Source organism: Opisthocomus hoazin, chromosome Z, assembly GCF_030867145.1.
Source record: "Opisthocomus hoazin isolate bOpiHoa1 chromosome Z, bOpiHoa1.hap1, whole genome shotgun sequence".
In the NCBI taxonomy this organism is placed as follows: Eukaryota; Metazoa; Chordata; class Aves; order Opisthocomiformes; family Opisthocomidae; genus Opisthocomus; species Opisthocomus hoazin.
Window position 1 is genome coordinate 40836334 of NC_134454.1, and position 17687 is coordinate 40854020.

The 17687-nt window shown below is 37.6% G+C and overlaps 1 long non-coding RNA gene across 2 annotated transcripts in view; it reads right to left on the reverse strand.

Annotated features, from left to right (window-relative positions):
- The window catches only part of LOC142358852 (uncharacterized), a 93873-nt gene extending 78424 nt beyond the window's left edge, over positions 1–15449 (reverse strand). For both annotated transcript variants that reach the window (XR_012761905.1, XR_012761904.1), the window contains exon 1: positions 15334–15449. This is a non-coding gene — a long non-coding RNA (uncharacterized LOC142358852). The remainder of the gene's footprint in view (positions 1–15333) is intronic.
- Between the last annotated feature and the right edge of the window lie 2238 nt (positions 15450–17687).

Below are 17687 nucleotides of genomic sequence, written 5' to 3' on the forward strand. Positions count from 1 at the left end.
GTAGGCATGATTGGGCTAACTACATGAAATTTTTCTGCTTGAGTTACTTTTGTCTCTTTAAGCCTCTCAACTACATCTCAACGAATATGCGACAAATTATTAAATTTGCTGTGGACTCTGTCATCAAAGCCACAGTCGCAATCTGATTTATATTAGATTTTGCCTATGTGCAACCCACAAATACAGAATAAGCTTTAATCTACACTTCAGTCCTCAGTGAGAGTATGAAAATAGAACATATTTTATTCTGAGAGCATCAAACACTGTTTAAATGCCACCACCAGTAAAAGCATGTACTTGTCATATCTGTTTCATAGTTGTTGTTCAGAAAGTCCATAACAACAGAAGAGCTTGTTATTCACACATCTGCAACACATATAATGTGTTATTTTACCTATTCAGAATTCCATTGGAGTTCACACACAGCTTGAAGAGAGGGACAAAGAGGTCTTTTTGCTTTGTCAGCTGCAATCAAGCAAGAAAACCAACAATCCCCCCCCAAACCCAAGAAACTTGAATGAAAAAAACCACCCTGCCTCTGAATAAGACAAACAATCTTTGATTTCCTCAGAAAATGCAGAGACTTTAGTTCTTGAAAAGCAGGGCACAGCATCATTATTGTCTTGGAAATGTCTATTTGATTAATATATCTCACTTTGAATGACTTGAAAAAATTTGTACTACCAAAAGAATCTGGGAAAAGAGTAAATCTTCACTCATTTCCTTGTAAGAAAACAATTACTTTCATTCGTAGCAATAACTACCACAGTATTCTTCTGTTGGGAAAAACTCACTGGGAGTTAACTTTAGAAAAGCAATCAGATCCTGCTGGGTAGCTAAATGAATCAACCTGTCTAAACTATTTTTTTTACTAGAAATAGATCTACATTCCAGCATCTTGAAACTATTGTGAAAACACACAGAGACAAAGTAAAATTAATCCCCAGGGGACCATAATGGTTGCTGTTAATAATACTCATCTGAACTTAAGGCTTCGAGCGTTGAATATCTGTCAAATAAAGAAGAGAGACAGCCAGCAGGGAAAGGACAAAACAAGGGGAGCATTTTCAGCTTCAACAGGTACAACTTGTAAATGGGAAATAGGTTGTTAGAAAAATAAATTATTTCCTGCCCTCCTCTAATTTTTCACAAACTGTGTGGCACAGTCCTCACCATTGACACAATTGACACAGTCTTTGCATCTGCATTCATTTACCATGACCTACTGGGTAAACCAATAGCTTAATGCCAGAAGCACTTCACATAATGTAAAACATCTCAACCTCCCCAACCTCACCTCAAATTAAAAAGAAAAAAACTTGTTCAGAGTAATGGCTTGCCTAACAACAGCGACCAAAGTGGTTATGAAGCTCCTTCTTGTTCCTAAACTTGTTTTTAAAATAACAACAAACCTAGCTCCAAAGCTAACTTCTAAGGAACATCTGCAGGAAAGATCATTTGTCCCCAGTGTATCATAATTTCTTCAGTAAAATTTCACTTAACAATAAATCCAACCACTGCTGCAGTGTGGTCTTGTCCTGGAATGTTTCCTCGTTGCCACTGAAATTAACGAAATTTAAAATCTTAAAATACGCCAAGCATGAAGCAAAGCAATGTTTCATACCTGACATGCTGTTAGTGCAACTGACCTGCTGCAAAATCGACTGTTTTCACCATCTGGTGTATGTTCTGTATGCCGTGGGACGATGATGCTGCAGGTGAAGTGAAGGACCCAGTTGTTCTAATGCTCCCAGCCAGCACACAGGCAAATGAGACATCCTGAACAGGGCTTCAAGGCACCCATACGTAGTTAGTTTGTGTAAATTGTTGGGATTATAACAGAAAGCTGGAGATTATGGCTGTATATGTAAATACACTTGATCTATACTATGTGGGTAGGAACCAAATCAGTAAACCACAGAGGAAATACGATTCTCAAATTCCCTTGCTATATACTTTCACAGAGGTCTCACCTGAGTCCAAAATAGTCTTCAGCTTTCTGTTGTTCATTATGGACAATGCCTTTGCCCCTACATGTTTCTGTGATGAGGAAAACTAAATTTAGACCCTGAAAACTGTGTGCTCCTTTAGGCAAAGTCCTTATTCCTTTCTTATTTATTTGTATAATGGATAGAAAAATAGGCTCTAAATATTGCTGGGGCCTCTGGGTGTCACTGCAGTATAAATGAGGTAACAGTGATAGTAAGGAAATTACTCTTAGTGTGAGGTGAGTGGACAAGCTCCTTGTATTGCAGGTGCAAGCATTGAAAAATCATACAGGGAAAGAAGCTAATAATTTTTCAGCATTTCTTCTACTTCTTTTATGGCCATACAGTAAGTTTTAAGCATCTGCATATAATTTTTCTATGTCAGAGAAAACTAAATTGCATTTTGCCCTCTCCTTGGGAAAGTAATCTGGACTGACCATTACTAAGCATAGACCCATATCCCTGCCTGTCAGTTCAGCTGTTCCCAGACAGAATTAAGGCTCTGGCCTGCTCTTGCCCACTTACTGTGAGAAGGTGACCGGGCTTAAGCCTCACATCCTCCACAAACACATATTCTATGAATTGTGATGGCTACTTAGGGAAAAAAAAAAGATCGTTAGCCATCATTCCCGTACATGTCCATGCAAAACAAGATATAAACTTGGGCTCAGGCCTAAGCATTGATCAAAGGCGGAGAACTGAGATGAACAATAATGTTTGGTTGGAAGGCAGGTCTTCTCTAAAAGTATTATATGAGCTGCTGTCCATGAACTTTTGTACATTTGGAATGGAACAATCCAAAGCAACTATTTTTTTTACAGCAACTCTGTAAACAGTAATAATGTATTTTCCATCTCCTGCATGTCATGGGACCACACAGAGTTATACCAGTGCTGAAATATGTACCAGTAAAAAACAGTAATTATTATTATGGTTTCTGATACAGCTCAGAAAGCTCTCAGGCAATCATGTGTTTGCATAAGCACACAAATCCTTTCCGATGCAGTTGCAGCTTTCCTAAAAATAGGTATAAAGAATGCAGTATGTCATTAATATGAACCCTGCAGGTAGCAAGTCTTAGCTGTAACAATGGTGGAATATAGTCAGTAAAACTAACCAAGAATATGTATCAGCCTAAACTTATCAAGTCGCATGTCATAAAAAGTCACTTGAGGCAGCCAGGAATTGTGAGCTAATACTTCTTACAGTGCATGTGTAATTTTTAACTATAAAGTGTGAACACATCACACAGCTCTGCTTATCTCAGAATGTTAATATACGGACTTGCTAAAAGAGAAAAACAAAAAACCCACAACATTAATTCTCTATAAGTTGATGGGTTTTTTGCAAACAAAAGAATACATAATATTTCAAAATCTGGATAAATGATATACTATATGATACTAAGTATATCAGGCAGAAAAAAGCCTTCCTTGTTACCATATCTCTGGATGTAATTAAGGCTGTCATGGTCTGAATGAGCGTGTCTTGATCAAAGCCAAGCAAAACAATGCGAGCTTTTTAAGCATGAAGAGATAGACACTTTATGAAATACGGAAAGACATGGGCTAAAACATATTCTATGATATGGAAACAGATTTTTTGTGAAGGCTAATTTTAACCTAGTTCTCCAATGAACTAGGTCACTTACTGCAAACATGCAGAAGCTGAAATTCTTAGAATTTTTATAGTTGACATACCAAAAATGATTTGAAAACAAGGAAAGTATTTCTCCAGTCTTCAGAAAACAGAAAAATACAGATCAAGTGCAGATTTTAACAGGCAAGAGAAGGAAAGAGAACTTTAGCAATGTATTTACATCACCACAGATTTCAGATATTTTCATAATGCTCATTGAAGGCTGATACTGAAGTCCATTGCATGCAACAGAACAGACAACAATGGGCTTTGCCTCAAGTTCCCACAGAACACACCACCCTCCAGAAATTTTGAGTTGTTGGATTGTTTAATATTTGCTCCTTTCCAATAAACAGTATGGGTATAAAAATATTGTATTACCCCAGCTGTACTGCTACACTCCATTAGATGTTCTGCATATCTTTCATATATTCAAATTGTACAAGAAAAGCAAGAGAAAAATTTTTCTCTTTCATCTTAACCTGAACTAAAATCTTTGTTTCGCTGACCATAATGTCTTTATGTATCATCAGGTCTATAAGGTAGGACCATTCCTACATCTGTATTTCTGAATTTTGAGTAGTATCATGATACAATATCTCTAATAACAACTGTAATATAAACTGTTAACCATGTTCAGTACCTTTAAACCACTGAATATATATTTTTCTGATTTACTTCTGAGGTGGTTGCAGACTTTCATTCCTTTTAAAGAGTTTCATGGAATGTTTAGTTACTTATTAAATCCTAATGGTGTAGAGATTTCTTCTCCTCATAAAAAATATTCCAGTCATGGCACAACAAATAAGCAAACACACACTGTGACCACTGTGATGACATTTGTTCATTCAAAATACTTTGTTGAATGCATTTTACCAGTTTTAACACCTAGTTTCTTTTTCAAAAACTTTGCATTAGAGAGTGCCAGATCAACAGAGCCTTAAAACCAGACACTGCTTTGATTCCACACTCTGGACTGCAGGAAAATGCAAACTGCCAAAGATGCATGGATCACATATCTGTTAACAGATATTCACAGCGTGGAGAGGGTCAGGAGTGCTTCCCTGCCAGGTCCACCCTCATATCTAGGGCAGGTCTTCAAGCCAAGTGCTGGGAACAGGGTTTAACAAGAACAGCACTGGAGGGAAGAGAAAAGCAACAAGGCTGGTGAGCAGTCTAGAGAAGAGGTCTTACAAGGAGTGGCTGAGGGAGCTTAGTCTGTTTAGTCTGGAGAAGAGGAGGCTGAGGGAGGACCTTATTGCTCTCTACAACTACCTGAAAGGAGGTTGTAGTGAGGAAGGTGTTGGTCTCTTCTCCCAACTAACTGGCGATAGGACAAGAGGCAATGGCCTCAATTTGCCTCAGGGGGTTTAGAACAGATGTTCGGAAAAAATTCTTTACTGAGTGGTCAGATATTGGAACAGTCTGCCCAGGGAGATGGTTGAGTCACCATCCCTGGAGGTGTTCAAAAAACGTGTAGATGTAGCACTTCAGGATATAGTTTAGTAGGTATGGTGGTGTTGGGTGGATGGTTGGACTTGATGATCTTAGAAGTCTTTACCAACTTATGATTCTATGATTATGTTTTTTTGTTCCGTGTTGAGGACCAATTGCACAATGTTGCTATATTTTTGGTATAAAACAACAGTACTTATCAATCCCACTTATCTGTCCCCCACATTAATCTACCAAATAAAGCCAGTTTCACTGGGGCAGCTCAGCAGATTACTGCATCTTTTGGTATATTCTGCAGGTGGCCAGATAGGCCAGCTGTCTCTCGAAGGGTGCTGGTGGGCTTGTGCTCCATCCTGCTTTTTTGAGGAGTCAGCTGGTAGGCCTCTGCAAATTCCCTGCAAAGTACAGAGACCTGGCAGCAGTTTCTGCACAGGGCCATGCAGGCTGCATCACACCAGTTCCCGAGTGCTTTAAATCCTTCTACAGTCGGAAGCACCAACTGCTGTGGGATTCCAGTAGAGCTAGCTTGTTCTGATGCCTCTCTTCAAGAAAGCTTGCTGCAGTGATTAAAATTAAACAAAAGAGGAAGTGGCTGGCTCTCCCTTCAGGATTATTTATCAAAATGAAAATATGCAACTGGTGCGGACTCAGATGGTATCCGAAGATTCCGCGTAGGAGGGAAGGGGGTCTTATTTTAGTAATACTGGTTCATCCACACTGACACAGGATTAAGATTTGACATCTTCTCTTTTATTTGTGCATGCTTTATCTACAGAAACAGACTACATGAATATGTGTTGGCGGCACAGCACCCATCAACAGAGATGAAGCAGCCCACAGAAGTGTATCTGCCTCCAGGCATAGCTGGGCAAGCCATGGATTTGTGCAGAAGAATCAAATCTGTCAAACAGGCAAGAGAAATTCTATCCTTGGACCTATTAGTAAGCTGACATTATCCACGGTTATTTTTGTTAACTGAAAATACGTTTAGGTAAGCATATAAGAGATGAGTGCAGTTCAGCTCTGTGGAAAAGCATAAATGAATTACAATGACGCAAATACCCTGGTCTCTGTCTTGTTGGCTGGTCATGGTGTACATTTTTATCCAGTCACTAAAACAGTTGTCATTTAAGCACACCTCCTCCTCGAGCTCTCTGAGCATGACACATAACGTGATTTTCTGCCCTGTGAAAAGGATGCAATGGGACAAAGTGTGCATTCAGGGGTTTCAGATGTCAGGATGACAAAATCATTTGCCAGTCCCAAAGGCCAGAGACAGTGTTTCTGCTGTAGAGATATCCTGAGTGCTAGCACCTGCTCTCCTGCATGCCAGTTTGGAATGGAAAACTAGAAGTGTCTGAGGAGATACATTCTGCTACCTTTTGTCTCTTTATGACACCTGTACATCAGCAGCTTTGATGTGTCCCTTTGTCCTTATTAACTAAGCAACCTAATGTTTTCAGTGCAATACTGTGATTGGTAAGGCATTTTATTTCAATGCCCCTTTGTATTTCCCAACTCGGAAATGAGCTCGGTCATTTAACCTGCATCCCACCTGGACAAGTAGGATTCCTCATCTTGGGAATACTCTTCCAGTAATTCAGAGCTGCAAACATCTCATCAAATTGTAAGGAAGTTGGGCATATTCAAATGTTTTTTCCAGTGGTATTGTTGTTGATGTGCCTCCTAATTTATTGAGAAGCTGATAAAATTCTACACACAAATTTCTTCATTCTAAAACTAGTGAAATGCGAAGACATTAATCGCAGACAGTTAAAGCAATCAAGCTTATGATGTAAAGAATTTGGTCCCCTAATTACAGTAGGATAAAACAATCATTTCAGTAACGTAGCAGTGAGCTCATACAAGGCTCTCTAATTTCCCATTTCAGTCATTGTAGATGAAATCAGGTTGCAGGGTAAATCACCCAAGGAGCTCACACAACAGTGATTCCCATGAATCTGCTTCTGATGACAGTCTTTGTACTTAGTCCTTTCAATTTCTTTGAGCCTGCAGTCTATCTCCTTGCCTCCTTTGCTATTATTTCAGTCACATCTTCAAAGCTGAGTCTTGGTTTTGGAATGGCAATTTCTTGTTTTATCCTGATTTTCACACGCTGAGATTTTCCACTCCAAAGATGCATGCAGCTAGCTCAACAGCATTACAAGCATATTCCCACCAGCTCTGAAAGGTTGAAAGGGCACCTATGTCTAAAAGGACAGTTTCCACATGTCAGACTGCTAAACAAGTCTCTCAATTAACAAAATAACAAACAAAATCATACTAACATCAGCAAAGACTCCTGATTCTTGTATTGCAACACTTTTGAGTAACAAGTAAAAGGTTCGTTTGGATGAAAATCTGTAATAGAAAAAAAAAAGATTGGAGATTCTGAAAAAGGCCAAATACTATCAAGGTAGTCCAGATGCCAACATGAGACAATGAGAACATGTAAGAAAAATCATCAAGCCATTGCCAATTGCATCACTGCTTCAACTATGTCTACTGCTACTTTTTTCCTACACATCAAATAATTCTCTAAAAACAAACTACATTTCACAGGATTGAAAACTGAGAACCTTTCTATTTAAAAAAAAAAAATCCTGATAAGTAGGAAGCAACATAAAGAAAAGTAACTGTGGTCTTCAGGAGCAACCCTCATTTTCCTACCAACAAGTTAACTGAAATGAAAAAAAGGACTTCTGTAAAGACAATGTTAAAATTTCTACTTACCAAACTGAGAATAGACTCCACCACATTACTTCACATTTCTGGTGGTAGTTTCAACAATATAACCTATTTGTAAGATTATCTTTCCAAAGACTGTGGTTCTGTGCCTACTTTTCTATACTATACTACTATGATTTCAGAGCACCTCAATATGCAAGTACTGATTTATGATTCTAGGCTTGCAATAAAGTCTGTCAACATTTCAAAAACTGAATGAGCCAGAGAAAGATTGGCCAATGGTACCTGAAATGTAAATAATCTCATTTCTATCCTGTTTGAGGGACTGATTGTCTTTAATAGTACCTGGATATTCTGTCTTCTTTGTAAACAATCAGTCAGAGACAGAATTAGAATGATTAAAGTAATCATGGGACAAGACTCTCAAAAGCATACATGTGTTAAACAATCAGGAAATAAAATATGAGTGCTAATTTGTAGTTATATCAAATTGTGTCCTTGTGGATTTATATATATAGCGTAAGTATATATGTATGTAGAAGTATATATATGCGTTTGTGTGTGTGTATGTGTAAGTACATATAAACACATACACCAATCTTTTGTATGCGTACTTGGTAATAAAGGTTAAAATCACTTTATGTCTCAGGCACAGGAAGAAGTTTGACAGCACAATACAAAAAATCTGAAAGCATGCGGTAAACAGGGAAGTCCATAAGCTGAGTGGGACATTAAATAACACGTCTGCTGAAGGTTCATCAGGATGGCATATGTGGCAGTTCACTCTTTCCATTATGCGAAACACTACACGCTTGCAGTTATTTCCAACTACAGATTAAGACTCAGGATTGGTTGAGACCCTTTCCTCCAACGCAATGCATTCCAAATCATCAAAGGAATACTATGATATGGGTATTTTAGTATATGCTATTAAAATCTAACTGCATTTCTCCTTCCAAGCACAAGCCATACATCAGCAAATGCCTTTCCTATTTATGAGTACTGGGAAGTAAGTCTATGTAAATTTTTGCTGAGATTGAGAGACTTCAGTAATAGTTCCAAAAATTGAATGTCAGCAGTTTTGATTAGTATCCTCAGTTTTTCTGACCATTTTGTTCAAAATTTCAGGCTTCCCAGCAGGATGTTAGTTAAATTATCAGTTAGTTCCCTGTCTCAACAGATAGAATTGAAATCTCTAAAGAACAGTGGAAATGGAACAAATGTTCTTATCAACATAATTTTAGCATTTGAGGAGGGGATATTGCAGACAGTTTTAAGTATGCACAGATATCTTGCCTTTAGATCTCAAATGCTTAGAATACCAACATGGTTTGTGACAGAAGAGCTTGAAAAAATATTCTAAATATTTTAAATAGAGAAAGTCAGTAAAAATGGGTTTGTTATGAAAAATGTAAATGCTGATATGTGCTCACTTATTAGCCATTATTGCTGTAAACCTTTGTGTTAGATGTAGCACAATGATCAGTGCTAGGAGGTCAAAGTTTGGGTCCTGAGATACAGATTGCTGACAGGTCATTGAGGGGGCCTTTGTGTCGGTTGTTATAAAGAATATTTTGCTCTAATGCTATATATTCCATTCAGCCGTTTTGGGTTATGCTTTTCAGAATAGGAAACCTATACGCTACCACTTTTATAGTAACTTATTTGTTACACAGTCACAGAATCCTATAGCAAATGTGTAAAAGGGAAGAATAATGTGGCTAATATGGGGGGCAAAATATAGAAGTCCAGCATCGTTTGCATTAACTGGATGATTCACCTGGACTCTTCAAGACAGAACAGAACATGTGAAGTCACTGTGGACTCTTCAAGATAGAAAAGAATATGTGAAGTCACTGTGATTATATTAACTATTTGAATTGTCAAGCAGCCTTAAAACACAGAAGAATGTTAATTTGTATAGGAAAACAACTGAGAGAACATACACTATCTATTAATAATTAGGCTGAATATGTGTGTTATGACAAATGGTTCGTACGCAACCTACTCATCAATGACACATTTATTGGGGTATAACTTGTCAGGAGACTGCTTTCTTAAATTGAACCTTATCTGGTGTCCAAAGGTGTCTTCAAAGATGAGGGGTTTAAATATATCTTCTCTTTCTAGTGTCCCTGCTGTGCATTCACCACTGTAATTAGACATTTAGTGAAATGCTCTGTATGAGTGCAATTAAATTTTTCTCCTTCATTTTCTGCTTGAATATGAGTGGACAGAAAACCAATTATTTTTCAGAGCCTTGCTCTTGCATTGCAGTAAAAGTTTTTGACACATTTGACAAAACATCTAAAGTCAGTGATTTGTCTTTATACAGAGTAGTGGGAGAAAGAGAACGGCTTTTAGCTAATGAAAAAACCCTGAATGCCAAGTGGCTTCATTTCCTAAAGCAGAAAAGATTATGTGATCGAACTGAAATACCTGGGAAAAGCATTAGGAAAAGAAGAAAGAGGGGAAAGCAGAAATGAAATATAAGAAAACAAAGGGCTCAGTATTGGATTACAGATCTGAACATCTTCAACAACAAAAAGAAAAGATAGCAGTCTTTAAAGTGTTTGCAAGTCATTTCTGAGAAGTGCTTCTGCAGAGGTATAATTGCTGGCACTTAGGTAAAAGGGAAATTCAGACAGTGAGAGAAGTAGCTTGAAAGATAGCATCAGGATGATGGGGTCAGCTGTCATGGAAAGCTCCTTTGCGGAGCACATTGCAATTTCACTTCCCCTACAAAATGCGTAAACAAGCCCCCAGCCATGTATCTGTGAGTATTTTCCCTTTAGGAATAGAAGAATTGCATTAAAATTGGAAACCATGTTCACTGAACTCCAAAAACTTGTCTCTGCTGGTATCAGATGTTCCACTGGAGGGTATAGGAATCCAGCAAAGGATGTATACATCAGCACTGCCCACTGTCAAGAGCCTTAATCTGATCTATGATTGACCTCTGATGAAGTCCTAAAATATGTCCTTGCATAGCTGTTTGAAAATATTTCATTAAGAGGAGTTATTACATGTCTGTCTCATTAAGTATCTGGCACTTCCCAGCTTAAGTATAGCATAAAATAATTTCTAGCACTATAAAGTCTCCCACTTTTTCATTTAATTTATTCAAATAATTTCCCATTTTTCTGTCTTACCACAGGAGCAGAAGTTCAAAATCCCTCATCTGCTTCTTCAAATATTATTTATAATTTCCTTTCAAGGATAAAAAAATACATTTTCAGTGCCAGTGGAATGGTTTGGACTACGTGTCCCTACTCTATTTTTCTCTCTGTCAGCAATGTGTTATCTGAAGAACCTAAAAAATGCTTCTCAGTATTACATTTAAATTCATTCAGTATTTTTACCTGCAGCCATCTGCTAGGCAATTTGAACTGAAAGAGGTTAGAGACTTCTCCTTGTACACAGATTAGCATATGCAAGTAAACAATGTACTGTTGACTGGTGCTGTCAGTAGCCCTGTGGATGCCAAAGACTAAATGGGAGAACTAATGTTGTTTCTGAAGAGAGGTATGGACGCTGGTGGACACTACATACAGTGCAACTTAGAAAATTACATTAGGGATTTCTAGAAATCGCACAGTCTATTACTAACAACAGATATTGATCTAAGATCTGCCATTTAGGTATGACTGATGAGTAATCATTTTACAAGCTTGTGTGATAACCTACAGAGAGATTAGGTACTTTTACATTAAACACAGCTCCAATTACCAGAATTACTCTGTAAGGAGATACATCAATATAGCACTAGATTTAAAAGATGGGATATAAAGCTTCTACTCCTTGCTTTGACAACTCCTGAAAAGAATAATTCAAAAAGTAATATGGAAATAAACTGGTTTTCTTTATGTTTATTATGGAAAATGCTCTATTTATAGCGCTTTTTTTTTCAGGAAGAGAACAAAATGCACGAAACATGATTAAATAATAGGAAAAAAAGCCCCAAATACTGTATATACACATAGCTACATTTACAAGGTCTCCAAAAACATAATAAGACTATGATTTAACTGCCTTGCTTTACTAAGATTTTGGGTTTTGCATAAAATCAGCATTTGACTACCAATGCCTACATACGCTTTTTTTGCAGGTTGCTCAGAGGAAACAGAACACAAGAGATGCCAGGTCACCTGACTGCTGAAAATGGCTCTGTACAGATTAAAAAGTAAAGGAGGTGAGGTTAGGGCATGGATATAATTGTAAGCCTCATCTGCACAGTATTTAAAAGAATGCATGCAGCTGGAATTGCTAGGTAATAGGAATGTAGCACAACTTTTGTGTTAAACTGATACATTGAAAAAAATGCGTATCCTAGCTGTCATTATTTAGTATATGTCTAACCCATCCAGGGATATCTTCAGACTGCAGTTTATCTAAAATTCTCACCAACTACCGCACTACCACCAGAACAAAAGAGTTATACAATGGTAGTCCTAAAAAAGCCAGTGAAACTCCCTCATGTCTATATATCTCACTACGTGGAAATCACTAGGCAAATCTTCAAGAAATGCATTAATAAACTTGCAAGACCCTTTTGACAGAGAAGAGGGTTTGAATTCATTCAGGGAAGTCTCACATGCACACCCAGCCCTCTTGAACTGACTCAGGCTCCAGAGTCATGGGAACAAGATCTCATCTGAGCCCATAAGTGAAAAGGCGGTGACCGATGGAGCCTCCCATGTCGCAGCTGGCTTCAAATCAAATAGGATCACTATAGAAAGAGACACCTTTAACTAACAATCATGGAGCTGTTGCAAAACACAGCATTCACAGGAAGGCATCAATCTGCACTTGGTGCCAAGATAGCACAATGTAGTTCTTGAGAGCTTCTCTAATGGGACAGAGAAAGCATTGGGAACACAGAAACATGTGCTACATCCACCCCTCCTCACCCTCCCCTTTCACAGTTCACTAAAGAAGCTTAGTAGTTTACAGCACAGAATAGGATAAAGCAGAGTTTGCTCTGAAAAGCCTGCAGCCAAGATACGAGAGCCTAAGGGGGATGCCACAAAACAGCAGAAACTGCCTGAACTCAGACCATCACAAACAAATGAACTGGTGGAAAGAAAAGTTTGCTCTGGATAGCAGTCAGCCTGCTATGAATAGGAATTTGCAAACTGGCTAATGCACTCAGATAATGCAACTTGCCACATCTCATATACTCATTTTATCATAATCTTGCAATTTATAATGCTTACACTGTATGTTTGCAAAAGGTAAATAGCCTAGGATTGAATAAAATCAGCTTTTCAGGCCTCAAAAAGCAGTCATTCACGAGTTTCTGACAGCAGAGGAAGTCCTGCCCTAACTCCATACTCATTTTACAAGCTTGTGTAATAACCTACAGAGAGATTAGGTACTTTTACATTAAACACAGCTCCAATTACCAAAATTACTCTGTAAGGAGAGCCACTACCCTTGCGGGGTAGTGCTCCCATGCGCTCCTGCGACACCAGGCTTTGGAGAGAAGTGCAGTCTGGAGGCACCACAAACATCATGCAGAACGGCATTTCAGGAGGCAGAAGAGAAACCCCATATCCCTGTGACTGTCCATCCAGTTTTTACTGTATCCAAACTGCAGGCAAGGGTTCCTATTCCTCCTTTGAACAGAAGCAACTATTTAGCTCTAAACAAAAAGATCAGTTTTTTACCTGAAAGTGATTGAACACAGCAATTTAAAAAGTTTACTTCAAGTAATGATTTCAAGTAAGCTTTGAAAATATAATGGGTACATGAAAAAAGATTTACTAACATGCAAAGCATAGATGGTTTCTATCTTCTCAGGCCTGGTAGATATCCCGAGTTCCAGTGCAATGATACTAACTCCAATTGTACAATCCTCCAATTAAAACAGCAAATTTGCCTTCAGATTTCCTTCACTATCACTACTAATGCAATGAGTCATTAATAACACAAAATTGTGACACCAGACCATTCAGTACAATTAATGTACAAGATAATATTTCAGGAACACCCTTTGCACAGTAGTGATTAGTATATAATTGATCTTTAAAAAGCGTTACACCCTATATGGGCCACCAAAGCCCCACTACCTAATGGCACTTAGACATACTATAAGAAGGCAACATGTACCCATCTCACCTGCCAGACCATGTAATATTAGATCCAGGTAAGCACAGTTCAATAACTTGACGTGGGAAATTGACAATTAGTTCAATTTTGCTATAGCTTTAGTTTAATTTTGTTATATAACTTTGCATCTATGTTAAGGTAAGAGTTAAACACTGTTAATTAATTTAGTTCTGCTCTTTGTAATCTCACTAACAAGGACTGTTGTGGCTCAAATGTAGCTAACAAGGACTGCTTGCGAGACAGACAAAGAGAAACAAGGACTGATAACCAGAACTTCGTTGTCTGTAAGAAGCAACTCTCTAGCTGAAACTGCTTCTATGGTTTGGGACTCAGCCAACACAGACAACTCAGGAATTTTTGAGCCAAAGGTGAAAGCACACAGCGAGGAAGACTACGAGCCTTCATCCAGAAAACCCCCACCGACGACCACCAGACAACACTGTGCAAGTGCTAAAGGGGGGTGGAGTATGATAATGAATTCCTAGAAATAATTACAATAGTCCAACTACTTAGATAAGCTTTGTAATAAATAGGTGCATGCTTCGTGACTCGGTGTGCAAGTTAGGAGGAGCGATCCCCCTTGCACCCGGCGCCGCAATAAACATACCTGCTTTATAACTCTCTGAGTTGTGAAGTTTCATTCCACATGTCAAACTGTACCAAGGGTTGTTTTGTTATTTTAATGCCCTGAAAACAATCTTTCAGAGCCACTAAGCACTTATTCTGTGGTAATGGAAGGGTGTATCAAATTTATTTATATTTCCTAAAACTACTTCTGGATTTGCAATGGACAAATCCAGATCATTATGCAGTATTTTATTTTCTACTTACTATACAAGAACCACTACAGCAGCATAGTTTCTCCCAGTTTTTCTATGAAATGACTTGTTCTTATGTGTTTTCATAGTACTTCAATACAAAGTTAAATTGACTAATAGGATTTCCCATAGTAAATTGTGCCACTTATACATCAAGTCCAATGTCTTGCCTCCAGCAACAGCCAGTATGCAGTAATTTAGAAGGAAACTAGGAAACATATACCACATATCAGCAATTGCTTTAGTTTTGTCTACAAGGGAAGAGTTTCCTGCCTCCTGAAGCAGTTATTTTGTTCCCAGAGCTCTGTAAATCTGTTTGTGCTAAACTTCATTCAAGACAAGCGTGTCACAACCTTGCAAAACACAAACCCAGGGAAAGCTTCCACATGCCATCCAGCCTAGACCCATATTTCAAAAGGTGTGCCTGCCAGCATCAGCTGACCCAACCCAAGGACCTCTCTTCTTCAGTTTCCTTTCCTCAAAAGAAAGTCTTGTCTAGGCCTCCCTTTTCCCTCTCCCTCCACCTGCACTCTTTTCCAGCACTGTGTTGTTTAAAAATGACACTTGTCTCAAATCTCTGGTTCCAGCCCCAGCAAAATTAATAAAGAAATAAACAAAACAAAACCTTTTCTTACCACAGGAGTGCCTTCTTCAGCCTTGAAGTGCAGGTACAGCATAAAGGATTCTGCTCCCATCTCCGGCAAAAAAAGGCTAGGAAAAATCATCTGCTTTGTCTCCCGTGATATCTTTGCTTCCCTCCACCCCCAAAGTAGTCAGCAATATGAGAACAGGATGAAAGGCAAATGTCTAAGGTCACAGAGAAGCTATAGAAAGCAAATGAGTCATATATAATCACTTTCATGAACTGACTGGAATTACCTGAGTATTTTTTTCATTTTACTACGTCTACTATTATTCCACTCGGTCTGAGAGTTATAATCTTCTAATTCTTATCACACATTGCTTACAGGTAGTTTTTCTTCTTTGTTCTTATATCGGTAAAGTTGCTTTCTTTTTCTGAAATTTACATGTTCCCTCACAGTGTACACAGCAACCACCTCAAGCTATTCTTTCCCCCCCAATCCAACTCCTCTATTCTTCTTTACATATGTGCAGTTCAGTGGCTATGGCAGTTCCTCTCCAGATTTCTTCCAGCCTAAATTCACTTTCTTGATGCTCATGATCTAACAAAACTCTGTGTACTTGTTCTGCCTGGGTCTTGCACAGACGCATTGGATATTTCCTCTTCTCGACTCACTCAATACACCTATGTGCCAGATCTTTCTTTATATGGCATTGGCAGCACAAATGCACGCTATAATCTATATCATTTCTTTATTATTATCCTGAGAACTATTATTTTTATTTAGCACAGTAGAGAAAAATGTTTATTAATTTAAAAGTGTTTTTCACCCTCTGTAAAATTCAGTAACAGCTCCATTTCTTAAAATCAAATTTTGAAATTTATTCAGCTTAGATCAATTCACTCGTGTTGTTTCACAGACCACAATTGTTCCTCTACCTCGTAAGTTACCACCTGTCTTCTTTTTTCTCGCTGAGGAGCACTAAAATGCAGCTATATATGTTAACATTAATTACATCAGACCTGCAACTGATGGAGATTTCAGCATTTTAAAAATTTGCTTCCCAAGCCTTCATAGATCTAGTGATACACTGTCAATTGTCAGAAAGAAATGCAGCACAACTCCTTTTCTTCTTTCTTATGTGCATATTAAGTTACAGTTCTCTATAAATTCAGTAACATTAATCATGTACTCATTCATTGACTCATATTTTTATGTTATAAAGATTGTGTTATAAAAGGGACTCTTGGTAGCAAGCTTTTTCTATAGCTATTGCATTTGTCGACAGCAGTATTGTAACTCTTCATGAAATGTCAGAAAGAAACGGTGCTAGTCTTTCATGACCTCAAAACCGGATTCAAAATAATGGCAGGACAGGTGTACAAATTAATTTCACGTAAAGTACAGATTTTTTTTTAAAAAGCATTCTCTTTTAATAGGCAAACTAAATGTAAAGAAAGCAGCAGATTAGAATGGGATAAAAGAAAATATTAAACATTTTAGTTTAAGGAAAAATTCTATGCAATATGGATAACAGATAATGTTTCTACACAGATGGAGTCTAACTGCATAATCGTACCCATAATCCAACAAGTCCATTAAAAGTTCTCACTGGTGGAAAAAAAAAATCAATTCTAACATCTTACTTTATATATGATGCATGCTCCTCACTGGAGCCAGTTTCTTATCATACTAAGATCAAGAATACACAATGTATTATTATTCCTTAATATTACAAAGAAAAGATTCTTGATATTGATCACCCAAAAAAATATTTTCATGGTGAAGTTACAGAATTTGATTAGTTTAATGGACTTCTATTTGTGCTTTATTTTACACCAAATTTAAAGAAAATAAAAACTTCTAAATAATAATCTGTGTAATTCATATTCAGACTGAAATATGTCTTCATATTTCACAAAGTCTGAAAAATTACAGAAGAACGTACCATTATTTAGAGAACACCTGTTTGAAATTTACTGACATTTATATGTCTAAAAAAGCTAACAGAACTAAGCATCAAGTTAGGAGGTCCCAGTGTAGAATGAGGAATGATGATTAATCCAGTTACACTCTTCATCAGCTTAAAAATACGAAATGTTCGCAATCTTGATGAGTTCATTCAAATCACTTCTATAGGTGCTATAATCCAAACCAACATGTAATTTCTACACACATAGACATTGGAATAAGGGAACTAGGGCTTTTTGATTGTTTGCTTATTTTCTAAAATAACCCGTGTGGTATATCATGCTGGCACTGCAGGTATTTTTGTTCCCTTAAATATCTTCCAAAACCCAGCATAAATGAAAATCTTCATTAGTGTTAAAGAAGAAAAAGAGTCTTTGCTAAAGGCCATTAATTCAGAACTAAAAGACTTAGAGAGTTCAAAAGATCCCCAAGGT